General features: G+C 46.8%; 1 pseudogene; it reads right to left on the bottom strand.

The window, feature by feature from the left end:
* Window positions 1-11,468: 11,468 nt before the first annotated feature.
* LOC143926803 (uncharacterized) lies at window positions 11,469-20,229 on the bottom strand (annotated as a pseudogene).
* Between the last annotated feature and the right edge of the window lie 462 nt (window positions 20,230-20,691).

The raw sequence follows: 20,691 nt of genomic DNA, 5'->3' as shown, positions 1-20,691 counted from the left end.
AGAGAAACCAATCCTTTATACGAATTCAGTGAAATCTTCTTACAAATCCAAAGTTGAAAAAGGTTTGACCCTTACCACAATGGGTGGACTCCCAGTCAATGGAGTCGTTAGTGCGAGCAGACAGCCCTCTGCGGGGTTCTTTTGCGTGTAATCCGTTCCGTTATGATACCAGACGTGTGGATAAATACAGATCCTACGGAGGCGATCGACATAGATTACGACAATTCCGTGCGTCTTTCTTCCCTTCTCGAACACCGTGGGTAATGGTAATCCGATCTCTCTGTGCGCCTGGAGTTTGTTTATAGCTCCCCAGTAAATCCTCCGATATCAGGGTTTTACAATGAGCAAACCTGTGGTAAAACACAAACTACTCGGGCCTCTCGGCCACGAGTAGAAGGGAGGGGAAAACAAGGAAGGACTCCAATTGTGAAAGTACCGTTTGGCAAACGACAATTTATTAAAAATCCTTTTCGAACATACAGCAGACCAGTGACCGAATAGGTCCGATTCTAATGAAAACTTTATAGTATACAATAGACCAAAAGGTACGACCGAATCGGTCTAACTCTAACACATGAAAAAATACATATGCATAAAAAACCGGTTAAAAAAAACAAATATACACCCGTGCTAGGGAATATTCTGGGGCACAGGAGGATGTAAGTTTTTACGAAACATGTCGGGCTGTTTGTGCTGATACCACCACGCTTAGAATATTCCCTAGCACGGGTGTATATTTGTTTTTTTTAACCGGTTTTTTATGCATATGTATTTTTTCATGTGTTAGAGTTAGACCGATTCGGTCGTACCTTTTGGTCTATTGTATACTATAAAGTTTTCATTAGAATCGGACCTATTCGGTCACTGGTCTGCTGTATGTTCGAAAAGGATTTTTAATAAATTGTCGTTTGCCAAACGGTACTTTCACAATTGGAGTCCTTCCTTGTTTTCCCCTCCCTTCTACTCGTGGCCGAGAGGCCCGAGTAGTTTGTGTTTTACCACAGGTTTGCTCATTGTAAAACCCTGATATCGGAGGATTTACTGGAGAGCTATAAACAAACTCCAGGCGCACAGGGAGATCGGATTACCATTACCCACGGTGTTCGAGAAGGGAAGAAAGACGCACGGAATTGTCGTAATCTATGTCGATCGCTTCCGTAGGATCTGTATTTATCCACACGTCTGGTATCATAACGGAACGGATTACACGCAAAAGAACCCCGCAGAGGGCTGTCTGCTCGCACTAACGACTCCATTGACTGGGAGTCCACCCATTGTGGTAAGGGTCAAACCTTTTTCAACTTTGGATTTGTAAGAAGATTTCACTGAATTCGTATAAAGGATTGGTTTCTCTATTTATTGGCCTTTTGTGGGAACGAAGAGTCCATTATTATTATAAAAAGATTCCTTTTTTCTTCATTGAACTTTACACAGGATATTTTTGATTTTTTGATTTTTTATTTTAATAATTTGTACTGGACTCTTTTTTTCATGTAACTTTAGCGCAACTTTATATATAATTTGGTTGATAACCCAGTAACTGTAGAGACCGACACTTGAATTCCTTGTTAGGATTTTTATTTTGCATAAAACAATTGAACAAACTCAGTCTCTAAGTTGGGAATAGAGGGGATCAGGGTAAAGTTTAGCTCAGGTGCTCGGAACTGCTGACTTCAATAAAAGTCTCTCTCTATGTATATAATCCAGGGAATAGCCAACTGGATTCTTTAACTGTTGGATAAATCCTTGACCTTGGATCTAGCAGCCAACAAGTAATTCTAGCTTTGCAAAGTCTCTCACACAGACTTGGTTGAAAACTTAGTTGTAACCGGAAGGATAGAAGTAGGAACTTTTCTTACCGTACCAGAATCTTGCAGCCGGTCCGGCGATACCTTAAGAACTGTGGATTCAATCAATGTCCATGGCAGCTCAGGTTCCAGGCTCTTACCGAGCAGCCAGCCTTGTGCGTGGCTCTCCTACTGAAGAGTCCTCTCCTGGTCACATGTAGAGTTGCTGGGCCTCTCCAAACCCGAGACGGCACTGGAACACCTTAGAATCTTCGTTCCAGTTACTGCGCCTCGAACTAGCCAGTTCCGAGGCTCGGAAACGGGTGGATCCGCACCCCAGGCCATGAGGGCCCCTGGGGGCTGGTCAGGAGGACCAGGACCATGGAGTCAGCAACAACTTCTGGACCAGAACCCAGAACCACGTGACTTCAGCACCTTAAGTACCCCCTCCCAGAATACACAGCGAGTCAAGCGCGCTCACTGATTGGCTCAGAGAGAGAAGTTGGTACCCAATGCGTCCAAACAGACTGCGTTCTAATGCCTCTCACAGGTGCGAACTCCACCTATGACCAGGCAGAACCTTAATACAGCCCAGCCAAACTGATGGCAAAGCATCATTTCACACAATTTACCCCAAAACTTAAGTACAGTTTTGGGCAAAAACTAGATTTACAGACATAGCGCATACTCATTAGGAGTACCGGCGCTACACTGATTAATTTTCCAGGAAGGGAATCCAATGGCCTTGTCCTGGGTGGAGGCTCTGCCAACTTTATCAATCCCACTCTTCTATTTAGTGAAGGTTCTGGTTCTCTTGTTTACCTACAGGTTTACTACAATATCCTATTTGGGGAGGGCCATTCCTCATAACCCTCCCAAAAGAAGGCTACAATTTGTTTCTTTTTTCCCTTTTTAGTAAAGCCCCAAACCCAAACCACCATGTTTATCCACAACTTCTACCACGCTGAATCCTCTACAGCTGCCGTCAATAAATGGCGGGCCCCGGTCCGAACACGGACCAAGCAACACCCCTGCCCGGACCACCAGGCCGCCAGTATACAGTGCCATGTCATTGGTTGCTGGGACCGCGAACATCCCTGCAACCATCCCCCTGCTTTGAGCTCTCTTGTGGCTCACGGCCAGGCATCGAGACGAGTTGTGACATCACGTGTGCGTCCCCGCCCCCTGGTGCTTGTCATGTCGTGGCTCCCAGCTCTCTCTGAGGTATGCTGTGATATGGGCGCACCACCCATCTTCAACAGGACTCCTGGCTCAGCTCTCAAACCCTGTAGCTTGTTACATGTGCTGGGTCCTGCTCCCTGCCTGCCTTATGATATGTGGGGTGTTTACAGGGGCACTCTGATGGGCACAATTTATCTTAAGGGGCACGCTGATAGGCACATTTAATGTAAGATTTACTCTGATGGGCATAACAATTTGTGCCCATCAAAGTGCCTCCTAACATAAAATATGCACATTAGCGACCCTTAACATAAAATAAGGTGCACTCTGATGGGCATATTTAATGTCAAGGTGCCCTCTGATGGGCATATTTTATGTTAAGGGTCACTCTGATGGGCATATTTTATGTTAAGAGACACTGTGATGGGTACATTTATGTTAAAGGGCACTCTAATGGGCACATTTTGTTGTGCCCATCAAATTGAACCTTACATTAAATGTGTCCAACAGTGTGCCCCTTAAGAGAAAATGTGCCCATCAGCATGCTCCTTAACATTAAATATGCCCATCAGCATGCCCCTTATTTTATGTTAATGTTCACTCTGATGGGTACATTTTATATTAAGGGGCATTCTGATGGGCACATTTAATGTTAAGGGGCACTCTGATGGGCACATTTTCTCTTAAGGGGCACACTGATGGGCACATTTATTGTAGGGTTCACTCTGATGGGCATAACACAAATGTGCCCATCAGAGTGCCCCTTAACATAAATGTACCTATCAGAGTGCCCATAAAATGAGGGGCTGATGGGCATATTTTATATTAAAGAGGCATGCTGATTTTCACATGTTATGTTAAGGGGGCACTCTGATGGGGACAACTGACGTAAGGGGGCACTCTGATGGGGACACCTGATGTAAGGGAGTACTCTGATGGGGACACCTGATGTAAAGGGGCACTCTGATGGGGACACCTGATGTAAAGGGGCACTGTGATGGGGGAAATTGATGTAAGGGGGCACTCTGATGGGGACATCTGATGTAAGGAGTACTCTGATGGGGACACCTGATGTAAGGAGGCACTCTGATGGGAACACCTGATATAAAGGGGCACTCTGATTGGGGCACCTGATGTAAGGGGGCACTCTGATGGAGACACCTAATGTAAGGAGAACTCTGATGGAGACACCTGATGTAAAGGGCACTCTGTAAGGGGGCACTCTGATGGGGACAATTGATGTAAGGGGGCACTCTGATGGCGACACCTGATGTAAGGGGGCAGTCTGATGGAGACACCTGATGTAAGGAGGACTCTGATGGAGACGCCTGATGTAGGGGGGCACTCTGATGGAGACACCTGATGTAAGGAGGACTCTGATGGGGACGCCTGATGTAAAGGGGCACTCTGATGGGGACACCTGATGTAAAGGGGCACACTGATGACGGCACCTAATGTAAGGGGGAACTCTGATGGGGACAAATGATGTAGGAGGGAACACTGATGGAAGACACCAGATGTAAGGGGGCCTTCTGATGCAGAAACCTGATGTAAGTGGGCACTTTGACGGGAATACTTGATGTAAGGGGGAACTCTGATGGGGAAACCTTATATGAGGGGGTAATCTGATGGTGAAAACTGATGTATGGGGGGTAGTCTGATGGGGGCACCCAATGTAATGAATTACTCTGGTAGGGGCACCTGATGTAAGGGGGAACACTATTGGGGACATTTACAGAGCATTACCAGACCGTGTGCAGGAAACCGTAAGAAAAGCGCGGCTTTCAAAAAAAAAATGAAAAAAATACACGTGCGATCTTTCATTGCGCAGACTTGTGATTCGGACCTCAGCTGAATTTTTTTAGTGACCGTACCGCCTTGAATTTGATTTCACTACCCCTGCTCTACAGATTGCCACCTTCCTGTAGAATCACCACTAGATGGCGCTTTAACACAGGACAATAAGGTGCCTTTTTACTCCTTCCTTGTACATACAAGTCCAACAGCAACTGGGATCTTCCCTGCTTGGTGACTTGAGTGACAAGGTAACGTCTAACGTCTAACGTCTAACGAATGTTAGAGGCCTCAATAGTCCATACAAACGCTCCGCACCATTGAAAGAAGCGTAAGAATCCCTTTTCCCTGCTAGTTTTGATTTTGCATTTGCTTAAAAAAGATCTTTTTAGGCTTAAAAATTGTATAAAAACCCACAAGTATATTTTCCGAAACCAGAGACCATGGAGAATAAAATAGTGGTTGTTTTTTTAAGTCACACAATATTAGCGCGATGGCTTAAATGTTTATTATTGTATAAATTATTTTATTAATTATTATTAAATTAAGAAATACGCCAGCGTTAATTTGAGGGCACACAAACACAAAAAAAAAAAAAGACAAAATGTGTTGGTGTTGGTGAGGTATGAGGTTGTGACGAGTAAACCGATACCCAACATGTCAAACAAAGGCTGGCCTTTTGAAAAGCTCCTACAACGAACCCCTTGCCGTCCGGCGCACAAAGATATACGTCGGCACAATGGCACGGCTGGGCAAATGGGCGTACAGGTTCCATCCCTTTTAAGAAGCATCATTGTGGGCGCATGCATACCGCTGGCAGCGCGAGGCGGCCGTCGCATGCTCCGTGTCCGCCGCTCCTGCCGACTCGAAGTCCGCAGGGTGCCGGCGATCGCGTCACGGAGCGGAAGAACAGGGAGGTGTCTTTGTAAACAAGGCATTTCTCCGTTCTGCCTAGTAAAGGGGCACAATGATGATGGCACCTAATCTAAGGGGGCACTCTGATGGGGACAAATGATGTAGGGGGGCACACTGATGGGAGACACCAGATGTAAGGATGACTCTGATGCAGAAACCTGATGTAAGTGGCACTTTGACGGGAATACTTGATGTAAGGGGGCACTCTGATGGGTACACCTTATATGAGGGGGTACTTTAACCATTTGCCGACCGCCGCACGACGATATACGTCGACAGAATGGCACGGGCAGGCATATGGGCGTACCTGTACGTCCCTGCCTTCCCGCGGGTGGGGGGCCCGATCGGGCCCCCCCCGGTGCCAGCGGCGGTCGGTATCCGTGCAGGAGCGATCCGGGATGAGGGGACGGCCATTCATTCATGGCCACCCCCTCGCGATCGCTCCTGACGAATGGAAGTGAAGCATTGCAACACTTCCTCTCCTGTAATGTAAACACAGGCAGAGGAAGTGATGTAATCTCTCCTCCGTGTCGGTATTTTTCGTTCCGGCACCGAGGAGAGAGGATCGGTGAGTTGCACCAACACGACACTACACAGTAGAACATGCCAGGCACACTCACACCCCCCCTTCACCCCCTGATCACCCCCCCAATTACCCCTGCCCCCCCAGTCACAGTGACACCAATTGCATTTTTTTTTTTTTGCATTGGTGTCATTTGTGACTGTAATAACTGTTAGGGCAGTTAGGGTTAGCCCCCTTTAGTTCTAAGGTACCCCCCTTACCCCCCCAATAAAGGTTTAACCCCGTGATCACCCCCCGTCGCCAGTGTCACTAAGGCTGGGTTCACATTGCAGCGGTTTATGAGAACGGATGTGATTCGCACCGCACTGCAGTGCAAATCACATCCGATCTCTGTGCGATTCGAGTTCAGCCATACAGATAGTATGGCTGAATTCGCGCCGCACCCGCCGCAAATTCGCATGGGACCCTTTTTTTGGTCCGCAGCAGAATCGGATCGCATGGGTGTTCACACCATGCGATCCGAGCTTGCAGATCGCACTGCGATATGCGAACTGATCTAGGGGTGTCATTAACATTTCACTGACACTCCCAGCAGTAGGGCAGTGTGAACTGCCGCCGGGAGGCATGCGATGCGGGAACCCGCCGCGGATTTGTGGCGTTCCCGCATCGCTCCAGTGTGAACCCAGCCTAATAAGCGATCGTTTTTCTGATCACTGTATTAGTGTCACAGGTGACGCTAGTTAGGCAGGTAGGTATTTAGGTTTGCCGCAGCTTTTTATAGCGCCAGGGACCCCCATATACTACCGCATAAAGCCCCCTGATTGCCCCCTAGTTAACCCTTTCACCAGTGATCACCATATAACTGTTACAGGTGACGCTGGTTGGTTAGTTATTTTTTTATAGTTTTAGGGCACCCGCCATTTATTACCTAGTCTCACTAGTGTACCCCTAAATTTAAGGGTGTCTACTTTCCAAAATGGGGTAATTTGGGGGGGGTTTGTGCCATCTTGGCATTTTATGGCCTTCAAAACTGTAACGCCCTTAGAAAGCCTGAAGGTGGTGCTTGGTTTTCGGGGCCCCGTACGCGGCTAGGCTCCCAAAAAGTCCCACATATGTGGTATCCCCGTACTCAGGAGAAGCAGCAGAATTTATTTTGGGGTGTCATTTCACATATGCTCATGGCATGCGTGAGCAATATATCATTTAGTGACAACTTTGTGAAAAAAAAAAAAAAAGTTTGTAATTTTCCCGCAACTTGTGGCAAAATATAAAATATTCCATGGACTCAACATGCCTCTCAGCAAATAGCTTGGGGTGTCTACTTTCTAAAATGGGGTCATTTGTGGAGGTTTTGTGCCATCTTGGCATTTTATGGCCTTCAAAACTGTAATACCGTATATACTCGAGTATAAGCCGAGATTTTCAGCCTCTTTTTTGAGGCTGAAAGTGCCCCCCTCGGCTTATACTCGAGTCATCGCTGTCTGTCTGCCCGATCAGCGTGTCGAGCAGACAGACAGCGGCCATTCTAGGATTCAAAGGCCGCGCCTCCGTCTCCGCCTTCGCCTGTGATAGGCGGAACACTGAATTTCCCAGCAGTCTGTGTTCCGCCTATCACGGACGTCCTCTCATCCTCGTCCGTAGTATGAGGATGAGCGGACGTCCATGATAGGCGGACCACTGACTGCTGGGAAATTGAGTGTTCCGCCTATCACCGACGGAGGCGCGGCTTTTGAATCCTAGAATGGCCACCGACGAAGAGCTGCGGGACGGGCCGGGACGCAGGCCGGGACGGGACGCAGGCCGGGACGCAGGCCGGGACGGGACGCAGGCCGGGACGGGACGCAGGCCGGGATGGGACGCAGGCCGGGACGGGACGCAGGCCGGGACGGACACAGGCTGGACGGACACAGGCTGGACGGACACAGGCAGGCTGGACACAGGTAGGCTGCACGGACACACACACACACACACACACACACACACACACACACACACACACACACACGGATGCATGCACACACAGGGATGGATGGACACACACGGATGCATGGACACACACACACACACACACACACACACACGGATGCATGCACACACACAGGGATGGATGGACACACACACACACGGATGCATGGACACACACACACACACACACGGATGCATGGACACACACACACACACACACGGATGCATGGACACACACACACACGGATGCATGGACACACACAGGGATGGACGGACACACAGGGATGGACAGGCATGTCTCACCCTCGGCTTATACACGAGTCAATAATTTTTTCCAGTTTTTTGGGGGTAAATTGGGGACCTCGGCTTATATTCGGGTCGGCCTATACTCGAGTATATACGGTAGGTAGTGAGGAGTGAAGTCAAAAATTTACGCCCTTAGAAAGCCTGAAGGCGGTGCTTGGTTTTCGGGGCCCCGTACGCGGCTAGGCTCCCAAAAAGTCCCACATATGTGGTATCCCCATACTCAGGAGAAGCAGCAGAACTCATTTTGGGGTGTCATTTTACATATGCCCATAGCATGTGTGAGCAATATATCATTTAGTGACAACTTTGTGAAAAAAATAAAATAAAAAATAAAAGTTTGTAATTTTCCCGCAACTTGTGCCAAATATAAAATATTCCATGGACTCAACATGCCTCTCAGCAAATAGCTTGGGGTGTCTACTTTCTAAAATGGGGTCATTTGTGGGTGTTTTGTGCCATCTTGGCATTTTATGGCCTTCAAAACTGTGATAGGTAGTGAGGAGTGAAATTACAAATGTATGCCCTTAGAAATCCTGAAGGTGGTGCTTGGCTTTCGGGGCCTCGTACGCGGCTAGGCTTCCAATAAGTCGACCACATGTGGTATCCCCGTACTCAGGAGAAGCAGCAGAATGTATTTTGGGGTACAATTCCACATATAACCATGGCATGTGTGAGCAATATATCATTTAGTGACAACTTTGTGTAAAAAAAAATAAAAAATTTTTTTTTGTCATTATTCAATCGCTTGAGGCAAAAAAATAAAATATTCAATGGGCTCAACATGCCTCTTATCAATTTCCTTAGGGGGTCTACTTTCCAAAATGGGGTAATTTGGGGGGGTTTTGTACTGCCCTGCCATTTTAGCACCTCAAGAAATGAGATAGGCAGTCATAAACTAAAAGCTGCGTAAATTCCAGAAAACGTACCTTAGTTTGTAGATGTGACAACTTTTTCGCAAACCAATAAATATACAATTATTGACTTTTTTTTTACCAAAGACATGTGGCTGAATACATTTTGGCCTAAATGTATGACTAAAATTGAGTTTATTGGATTTTTCTAATAACAAAAAGTAGAAAATATCATTTTTTTTCAACATTTGCGGTCTTTTTACGTTTATATCGCAAAAAATAAAAATCGCAGAGTCAGTCAAATACCTTTAAAAGAAAGCTCTATTTGTGGGAAAAAAAGGACGCAAATTTTGTTTGGGTACAACATTGCATGACCGCGCAATTACCAGTTAAAGCAGCGCAGTGCCAAATTGTAAAAAGACCTCTGGTCATTGACCAGCAAAATGGTTCGGTCTGAAAGTGGTTAAGAAGCATCATCGTGGGCGCGTGCATACCCCCGGCAGCGCGAGGCGGCCGTCGCATGCTCCGTGTCCGCCGCTCCTGCCGACTCGATGTCCGCCGGGTGCCGGCGATCGCGTCACGGAGAGGAAGAACGGGGAGATGTCTTTGTAAACAAGGCATTTGCCCGTTCTGCCTAGTGGCATGACAAAGATCGGGAGCAGTGATCGCTGTCATGTGAGTAGTAGCCCCCCCCCCCCACATTTAGAATCACTCCCTAGGACACACTTAACCCCTCGATCGCCCCCTAGCGGTTAACCCCATTCACTGCCAGTGTCATTTACACAGTAATCTGTGCATTTTTATAGCCCTGATCGCTGTATAAATGACAATGGTCTCAAAATAGTGTCAAAAGTGTCCGATGTGTCCGCCATAATGTCGCAGTCACGATAAAAATCGCAGATCGCCGCCATTACTAATAAAAAATGTAAATACTTGGACCCTGCAATTACATTTAAAAATTTTTTTTTTTAATTGTTCTTTATTCATCACATTGGGGTACAGAACGTCCTGAAAGATTTGCACCATTGGTTACAACACAATCTATGCGATATATAGACAAATACTGTCTGTTCAACCCACACTCATTTAGGACAACTACAATCTAAGGCCTGGCCTACACCTACCCTCAGTCCTAGATGACACTTCGCCTTCTTCGTCCCCAAGTTTTCCTGGTATGTTTTCTTATGTTACATCAATGCAAAGCAAGTTTTATGTTGTTATTTCACTGTACCTCCTACCGTTTGATTTCATACTTTATTTTTGTATTGAATTTGTAGTCCATATCTTAGTCTACTTCATGACAACCGTCTACCAAAATGTGCATGCTGAATCCAATAAAGAACAAGTGGAAAATAAACAATGAGGAGGGCTGTTTGCAGATTGAGATGTGCAGAGCACGGTCAGATAGTGGTGGAGGTTGGTGGGTGAGTTATCTCACCATGCAACTCAACATCCCTTGCACAGATTTGAATGTGGACAAATGCTACGTGCTTGGGTCCCCTGGGGGATTTAACAATAGACATGTGCACTGACAAAAAATGTGTTCGTTTTCGTTTCATTTGGTTTTTTTTGGCTTTTTTTCGGAAATTCATAAATTCGGAAATTTGGAAATTCGGAAATTAGAAAACTCGAAAAATTCGGGAATCCAAAAATTCGGATTTTCGAATTTCCAAATGATAATGAATACCGAAATGTTCAAATTTCGAATTCCCGAAATTTCCAAATTTCGAATTTCGGAAATTTTCACATTTCCGAATCTTCGAATTTCCAAATTTCGAATTTCTGAGTTTGCAAATTTCGAATTTCCGAATTCTCTAATTTCCGAATTTCACATTTCCAAAAACAAATGGAATGGAACAAATTAATAATAAATAATAATAATAAAAAGGTTTTATTATAATTATTGTTATTTATTATTAGATTGTTACGTTCCATTCTTTTAGATACGGCACTCGTTATTTCAGAGAATTGGTAACTTCGGATAAATTCGTACCCGTTACGTTCACTAACAGCCAAATTTGAAAGGAAATTCCAATACCTATAATGTAATAGTTATTATTAGTTAGTTATTTCAGATTTTCGAATTTTCAGATTTTCATTCTGTTTCAGATTTTCAAATTCTCGAACTTTCAAATTCCCGAAAATTCAGAAATCCCGAATTTCCAAACTTCTGAATTTCCAAAATTAAAATGTTAAAATTTCCAATTCACGAATGTCCAATTTCTGAAATTTCTAATTTCCGAAATTTCTAATTTCCGAAATTTCAAATTTTTTGGAAATTGGGAAATTTCAGAAATTCGGAAATTTCAGAAATGGAAAAATTTGGAAATTTGGAAATCTGGGAAATCGTAAATTCGTAAATTCAGAAATTCGGAAATTTGGAAATTTCAGAAACGGAAAAATTCGTAAATTTGGAAATTTGGAAATTCGTAAATTTGGAATTTTTGAAATTAGAAAATTTGGAAATTTCGTAAATTCGTAAATTCCACAAACTCCAGAAATTTCGGAATTAAGGAATTTGTCAAAATTTGTTAAAAGACAAATTCGGAACTAAACAAATTGCACATGTCTATGTAACAAGCATTTATAACTTCTGATGGGGTGACCTTTAATTGCTAGGGCATATCAGACATGTCCTAGACAGGTAAAGATTTAAAATGAGATTCAATGGTAGGACTCCTCTGATTTTTCAGATTGAGAGTTGCTTGTGTAGCGCTACCCCCCCCCCCACCCGTAGGAGCTGCTAGAAACTTGCCAAGATTCTTTTTCCTAATAACTGCCCCGCAGTAAGGCACACGTCAAAGTCACTCTTCGGGCATCGAGCAGCGGCTCCTTTGTGATGGAGGAGAGCTCCATCACGGCGGCTTACGCCTTGCGGTTCCTCCCCTCCTCCTCCTAGGTTTTCCAATAGGATCACTTGTCCTTTCAGCCAATCGGATGACAGGTCTCATTGTAACACACCTGGGTGGGCTCGTAAATCAGTGCTCTGTGCCCCGAGCCCACCCTATTTTGAAGCCTATTAGAGCCTCTGGCTGTAATCTGGTGCTTTAAAAAACACCCACCCCCATTGGAATCCATGTGTCCTACAGGGGGATAGGCACATGGATGGGAGGGTGGTACCCATACGCCCTTAATCGACAGGCTGTCCCTGGGTTTTGGGATTTGCTGGAGGGTCTATTGATCCTACCTGCTGGGGGGGTCTATTGTTGCTGGGTAAACTATTGTTGCTGGATATGTCTATGGCTGCTGGCGGGGGAACTTTTGTTGCTGGGTGGCATCTACTCTTGAGGGACGGGTCTATAGTTGCTGGCTGCTGTAGGATCTTATGAGGTTGGCTGCTGGCAGATCTATTGTTTCTTGTTGGGGTCTATTGGTGCCATGGTGGATCAATTTTTGCTTGGGGGGGGTATTTTGTTGTGGGGAGTCAATTGTTGCTGAGAAGGTCTATTATTTTTAGGAGGATCTATTGTTGCTGGAGAAGGAGGGGCTATTGTTGCTAGCTGCAGTGGATCTATTTTACTGCTTTTCCTATTATCATCAACAAATTACATACAAATTACTTAGCCCAAAAAAAGGTTACTTGGTTCTGTATTCTCTGAAAGGGGCGGTACTGGAAGGTGGATATGGATGGAACCAAGGAACGTTGCTCAGATGTAAGTAGGGGCGAAGACAAGGGTGACTCGAAAGAAGGAAGTACCTGCACCTAATCCCTGAGAAAAAAATCCCCGTGTAGTATACATACATATGAACATTATCTGATAATGTACTGATGTTTATTACAGAACGTAGAAGTAAAATAAATATATATATCATTACCTAAAATATGCTATATAGTCAAAAATGTGTGGACACCAGACCATTACCCAAAAGAATATGGAGACCTCTTCAAGTTATTGAGTTTAGGTGTCTCTGGTGATGGGTAATTTAAATACTACAACATACAAAAGACATTGCAGACAATTGTGCTCTTCCAACCTTGTGGTAACATTTTGGGGAAGGCCTAAGCATGATTGTGCCCCTGTGGACAAAGCCGTATTTTGATTTTAATGTGGGGGAACTGATATGACCTCAGAGCCCTGATCTCAACCCTACTGAACGCCTTGGAGGTGAATTGCAATGCCAATTGTGAGCCAAGTCCGATGATGAATTGCAAGGCTGACAGTTACAAGCATGACTTCCACAGGCAGAGGCATGATGGGACTTCTAGTTTCGGAAACAGTTGGAGGGCTGCCAGTTTGAGATCCATGCTGTAGAGACTTGCCACAGCCCCATATTAGGGTAAGGGTGTGTAACGTTTACGCGCGAAGGGACCACTGAGAATATGCCCAAGTCCTCCCCAATAGCACAAAGGCTGCCAGTCCCACAAGCTCACTCCCACGCACACCGACAGTTATGGTTCAGTCTAGGATGTCTTGTTAGGGTTTAATGCTTAAGACCTTTAACAGGAGAGGGGTTTAGGGTCTCAGGATACCCCAAAATGATCAGTAGTAGCAATAGAAGGACAAACTTCACTCTAATCTTCAAATAGCACATTTTAGCAGGGAATGGCCAGTATATCTAGAACCCTACAGCAGAAGCCTCTATAGCAGTGATGATGAACCTTGGCACCCCAGATGTTTTGGAACTATGATGCTCATGCCCATGATGCTCCACTACACTACAGAGTGCATGGGCATCATGGGAAATGTAGTTCCAAAACATCTGGGGTGCCAAGGTTCGCCATCATTGCTCTATAGCAACCACTTGCAAGTAGTTCCCTTCTGGCACAATTAACAGTCCTCAGCAAGATCTTTACTGATAATGTCCCAAGAGCTGTCTGCCACCCAGCCATCACAGGTAGATCCTTTGGTGAGGGAGATAACAAGACTCTTCCACAGACCCAGTGCCCTCCAGCAAATGTAATCCTCTGGAAATCTTCCCCAGGCCCCCAGCCTAACGTCTTGCCCCTCTGACTATCTTCCAGCGGCAACCGTTCTCCCAGGAGAACCGGAACCCTCCCTTGAGAGAAAAGAACAATCTGTTCGGGCTTCCTGCACATTTACAGTGCCATAAAAGGGTATTCATACCCCTTGAACTTTATCACATATTGTCATGTTACAACCAAAAACGTAAATGTGTTTTATTGGGATTTTATGTGATAGACCAACACAAAGTGCCACATAATTGTGAAGTGGAAGGAAAATGATAAATATCTGAAAAGTGTGGCATTCATTTGTATTCAGCCCCCTTTACTCTGATACCCCTAATTAAAATCTAGTGGAACCAATTTCCTTTAGAAGTCACCTAATTAGTAAATAGAGTCCACCTGTGTGTGATTTAATCTCAGTATATATACACCTGTTCAGTGAAGCCCTCAGAGGTGTGTTAGAGAACCTTATTGAACAACCAGCATCAAGAAGGCCAAGGAACACAGCAGACAGGTCAGGGATAAAGTTGAGGAGAAGTATAAAGCAGGGTGAGGTTATGAAAAAATATCTCAAGCTTTGAACATCTCACGGAGCTCTGTTCAATCCATCATCTGAAATCGCAAAGAGAATGACACAACTGCAAACCTACCAAGACATGGTCGTCCACCTAAACTGCAAGGAGAGCATTCATCAGATAAGAGCCAAGAGGTCCATAGCAGAGATCCACAGCTCAGATTGGAGAATCTGTCCACAGGACAACTATTAATCATGTAGTCCACAAATCTGGCCTTTATGGAAGAGTGTCAAGAAGAAAGCCACTGTTGAAAGAAAGACATAAGAAGCCCCATTTGCAATTTGTGAGAAGCTTTGTGGGGTCTGATCAGACGAGACGAAAATCTAACTTTCTGTTGTAAAAGCAAAACGCTATGTGTGGCAGAAAAGGAATACACATGCACATCATGCTGAACACACCATTCCCACCATGAAACATGGTGGTGGCAGCATCATGTGGTGGGGATGCTTTTCTTCAGCAGGGACAGGGAAGCTGGTCAGAGTTGATGAAAAGATGGAGCCAAATACAGGGCAACCTTAGAAGAAAACCTGTTAGAGTCTGCTAAAGACTTGAGACCGGGGCGGAGGTTCACCTTCCAGCAGGACATCGACCCGAAACATCCAGCCAGAGCTACAATGGAATGGTTTAGCTCAAAGCATATTCATGCGTTATAATGGCCCAGTCAATGTCCAGACCTAAATCCCATTGAGAATCTGTGGCAAGACTTAAAAATTGCTGTTCACAGACGCTCTCCATCCAATCTGACAGAGCTTGAGCTATTTTGCAAAGAGCAATGGGCAAATATTTCACTCTCTAGATGCGCAAAGCTGGTAGAGACACCCCCAAAAAGACTTGCAGCTGTAATTGCAGCAAAGAGTGATTCCACATAGTATTGACACAGGGGGGCTGAATACAAATGCACACCACACTTTTTACATATTTATTTATAAAAATGTTTGAAAACCATTTATCATTTTCCTTCCACTTCACAATTATGTGCCACTTTGTATTGGTCTATCACATAAAATACATTTATGTTTTTGATCGTAACATGACAAAATGTGGAAAATATCAAGGGGTGTGAATACATTTTCAAGGCACTGTTTAACCTCCCCAGCCACTTTGTGGACACCTCTTTCCAGGGATTGGCTGGAGCATGATGAATATTCAACCAATCATTTGAATATCCCTCCCTATGCTCTGGAAGCTGTTCAACCGATCATTTGAATATCCTTCCCTGTGCTCTGGAAGCTTCTTCTAGAGGCAGGGGAAAGTAATCAAACTCAGCTCAGGAAACCCTGAGCAGACCCACACAACCATTCACTGCACCATTAACTACAATGTTACCTCTAGAGGTCCCCACTTCCCTTGTTAGTGTAAGGCAGGGGTCTCCAAACTGCAGTCCTAGGGCCGGATGTGGCCCTTTGCTAGCCTTTATCTGGACCTTGGTTCACTATTATTTCTTATGCCAATGATGAGGCACTGCTCCTCCTCCTACTGACCACTAACCCTAAGGCCATGTTTATTCTTACTGATGCTGGCCCAGGACATTTCTATCCCAACCAGCCACAATCCGGCCCCTCTAAAGTCTGGAGGACAGTAAACTGGCCTTTTGTTTGAAAAGTTTGGAGATCCCCGGTGTAGGATATAAGTAGAAAAGAGGGGTGGAGAAAAGTAGTTAGCAAGAAGAAGCGTAGTAAGAAGAATGGGAATGTCACCTGGGGCCCCATGGGAAAACTAGGGCCTCTACCAAGGTTATGTTATCTTCTTATCTTCCAAAGGGAATCAACTTTTCACTTTGGGGGAATGCTACCTGTAGCTTTTCTTATAGGTCCTGCCAGAAAAACTATAGAACTCTACTAAAAAATGGACAACAACACTAAACTTGACAAGCCATAGATAATGGAACCATACTATAAATGGACTTTAATGCTACAACTCAACATTCTGTAAAGGGAAATTCTAGAAGGATGTGAACTGATTCTCTTTATTATGGTGGAGCTCAGAGTGGCTAATACTTGGGAAGTAAGTACAAAGACCTCAGTTAGGAAACTGGTGGAGGGCAGGAGAAGGAGTGTCTAATAGCCTGGAAGTGGTGACGAATCTGTGATCTGGACTGTGTTCCTTGTTCCCCAAGACCCTTGAGTTATTTGGGCTAGGTGTTTAGAGAGACCATTGATAAACGTACTCTGTGGAATATGGGTCCCCATATAACTATGTTGTGACAAGTAATGCCGCGTACACACGACCGGACTTTTTCGAGGGACTAGGTCCGACAGACTTTCGACGGAGTTCTGACAGAGTTCTGACGGACTTTCCGAATGAACGGACTTGGCCACACACAATCACACCAAAGTCCGACGGATTTGAACGTGATGACGTACTACCGGACTAGAATAAGGAAGTTCATAGCCAGTAGCCAATAGCTGCCCTCGCATCGGTTTTTGTCCGTCGGACTAGCATACACACGAGCGGATTTCTCGGTAGGAACTGGGTCCGGCGGAGTTCCAGCGGAAAATTTTGAAACATGTTCCATTTCTAAAGTCTGTCGGATTTTTGCAAATCTAAAGTCCGCTGCAGCCCACACACGATCGAATGGTCTGCCGGAATTGTTCCGTCAGACCTTTGATGTCGAAAAGTCCGGTCGTGTGTACGGGGCATTAGTGTTGGTTTCCTGACAAGTCCCGTAGGCTAAGAAGAATGAGCAAGAACAATAGGAAGGTTTTATAATGATCCATACTGCAAGCTTCACCGTAGGCCAGGGGTCAGCAACCTTTTTCCACTTTAAGGCTGGTTTCAATGTATGTGAATGCATGGAGGGCCGCATTCACCTGCTAATAAATGAAGATAATAATAATCCTAACATGGTAATAAACAGTATAGGTTTACTTCACTTTAAGGTGCTTCACTAATATAAAGCCAGTTCACCCTGATAGAGCATGTGGCTGGGGATTCTGATTTTACTTCCCCCTCCCCCATACTGGCACCCAAGGGTGGCTGACGCCAGCCCTGTCAGCCAGCATGGTCTGGAGATGGGGTTCCTGTCCCTAGGAGTGATGGCGTCCCTGTCCCAAAGAGAGAAGGGGTACCTGTCATCAAGGGTGATGGGGTCCCTTTCCCCAGGTGAGAAGGGGTTCCTTTCCCCAGGTGAAAAGGAGTCCTTGTCCCCAGGGGTGATGGAGTCCCTGCCCCCAGGTGAGAAGGGGTCCCTGTCCCCTGGAGTGATGGGGCCCTTTCCCCAGGTGAGAAGGGGTTCCTTTCCCCAGGTGAGAAGGGGTCCCTGTCCCCAGGGGTAATGGGGTCCCTGTCCCCAGGTGAGAAGGGGTCCCTGTCCCCAGGGGTGATGTGGTCCCTGTCCCCAGGGTTGATGGGGCCCTTTTCCCCAGGTGAGAAGGGGTCCCTATCCCCAGGGGTGATGGGGACTCTGTCCCTTGGTGAGAAGGGGTCCCTGTCCCCAGGGGAGAAGGGGTCCTTGTACCCAGGGGTGATGGGGTCCCTGTCCCCAGGGGAGAAGGGAACCTTGTTCCCGGGGTGATGGGGTTCCTTTTCCCAGGTGAAAAGGAGTCCCTGTCCCCAGGGGTGATGGAGTCCCTGCCCCCAGGTGAGAAGGGTTCCCTGTCCCCAGGGGTGATGGGGTCCCTGTCCCCTGGAGTGATGGGGCCCTTTCCCCAGGTGAGAAGGGGTTCCTTTCCCCAGGTGAGAAGAGGTCCCTGTCCCCAGGGGTAATGGGGTCCCTGTCCCCAGGTGAGAAGGGGTCCCTGTCCCCAGGGGGGATGTGGTCCCTGTCCCCAGGGTTTATGGGGCCCTTTTCCCCAGGTGAGAAGGGGTCCCTATCCCCAGGGGTGATGGGGACTCTGTCCCTTGGTGAGAAGGGGTCCCTGTCCCCAGGGGTGATGGGGTCCCTGTCCCCAGGGGAGAAGGGATCCTTGTTCCCGGGGTGATGGGGCACTTTTCCCCAGGTGAGAAGGGGGCCCCTGTGCCCATGGGTGATGGGGTCCCTGTCCTCAGGGGAGAAGGGGTCCCTGTCCCTGGCTGGGGATTTGGTTTTTACTGCCCCCTTCCCCATACTAGCACCCAAGGGTGGCTGATGCCAGCCCTGCCAGCCAGCATGGTCTGGAGATGGTTCCTGTCTCTAGGGGTGATGTGGTCCTTGTCCCCAGGGGTGATGGGGTGCCTTTCCCTAGATGAGAAGGGGTTCCTGTCCCCATGGGTGATGGTGTCCCTGCCCCCAGGGGTGATGTGGTCCCTGTCCCCAGATGAGAGGGGGTCCCTGTCCCCAGCGGTGATGGGGTCTCTGTCTCCAGGTGGGAAGGGGTCCCTGTCCCCAGGGATGATGGAGTCCCTGACCCCAGGGGTGATGGGGCATTTTTTCCCATTTGAGAAGGGGGTCCCTATCCCCATGGGTGATGGGGTCCCTGTCCCTAGGTGAGAAGGGGTCCCTGTCCCCAGGGGTGATAGGGTCCCTGTCCCCAGGGCAGAAGGGGTTCTTGTCCCCAGGGGCGATGGTGTCCCTGTCCTCAGGGGAAAAGGGGTCCCTAATAGGGTCTCCCCATTGCAGTGTTTTCTGTACCCCATAGCAGTGTCCTCTGTCCCTCGTCACATCACTCCCATAGTGTTCTCTGTTCCCCACCCCAAAAACACGCACTGTGTAGGTAGAACTCTCCTATCTTACAGAGGTGTACAGGGAGCAGAGCAGAGATTGATATCACAGGGCTGAATGGGGGCGGGAACTGCTAATTAACTTTTCACATTAACAGGCTAGTGATTGGTTGCTAGGATCGCCCAGCAACCAATCACCTGCTGTGTAATGTAAAAAGTTAACTCCAGTGGTTCCCGCTCCCATCCAGCCCTGTGGAACCGGCACTCACCACTGTCCAATTAAGATCACTGACGGGCTGGACATCTAGTGGTGGCAGACAGCGCGTTGCCGACCCCTGCTGTAGTAGTGTAGGAAGTGGCTAAACAATCCACCACAAGGGGGCACTATAACACGAATTCACAAAATGGCACTGTAACAGTATGGAGAGGTGCAGCATGGTGTGGCAACAGTAAAAACTCACTCAGAGTCCAGTTGAGAGACCAGAACATGTATTAATGTAGAATCCAATAATTCAAACAAACCCAACGGAAAGGCACCTGACCAGGAAAACTTACTTTATTTAACAGCAGTGTGCAGCAGAGCAGGTCTCAGATGGGCTGACAGTGTCTGTCTTGAGGGGTGGAATGCAATCGGGCTGGTCTGTACCCAAATGGGGAGGTTTGCAGAAAGGTTGCCATGCCCCTATCCTTTCTCTAGTCATCAGGAACCTATCCTTGCCACTAATCCCTGTCCCTGTCAGATGGGTAATCTGTCCCTAGACTACTCACTTGCAAACTTTGCACTAAGCCCGGGGGCCAGGGTCTTAAATATGCTCTGCCTGACCCAAGATGGACGCTTGAGTCGCATCGGTTGGCAGCATGCAACCAGAGAGCTTCCCCAGTGACCCAGGAAACCATAGAGGTACCATGTTCGTCTTGACTTCCCAAGATGGTCGCTTGAGTCACATCGGTTGGCAGCATACAACCAGAGAGCTTCCCCAGTGACCCAGGAAACCATAGAGGAACCATGTTCCTCTTGACTTCCAAAGATGGCCGCTTGAGTCACATCGGTTGGCAGCATACAACCAGAGAGCTTCCCCAGCGACCCAGGAAACCCAAGAGGAACCATGTTCCTCTTGACTTCCCAAGATGGTCGCTTGAGTCACATCGGTTGGCAGCATACAACCAGAGAGCTTCCCCAGTGACCCAGGAAACCATAGAGGAACCATGTTCCTCTTGACTTTCAAAGATAGCGGCTTGAGTCACATTGGTTGGCAGCATGCAACCAGAGAGCTTCCCCAGTGACCCAGGAAACCATAGAGAAACAATG

The sequence above is a fragment of the Lithobates pipiens genome, unplaced genomic scaffold (genome assembly GCF_037356315.1).
Source record: "Lithobates pipiens isolate NorthernLeopardFrog02 unplaced genomic scaffold, aLitPip1_a1.2 Scaffold_23, whole genome shotgun sequence".
NCBI classification, from domain to species: domain Eukaryota; kingdom Metazoa; phylum Chordata; class Amphibia; order Anura; family Ranidae; genus Lithobates; species Lithobates pipiens.
Note: the sequence above shows the minus strand (reverse complement) of the source record. Positions and strands in the feature narration are given on the sequence as shown.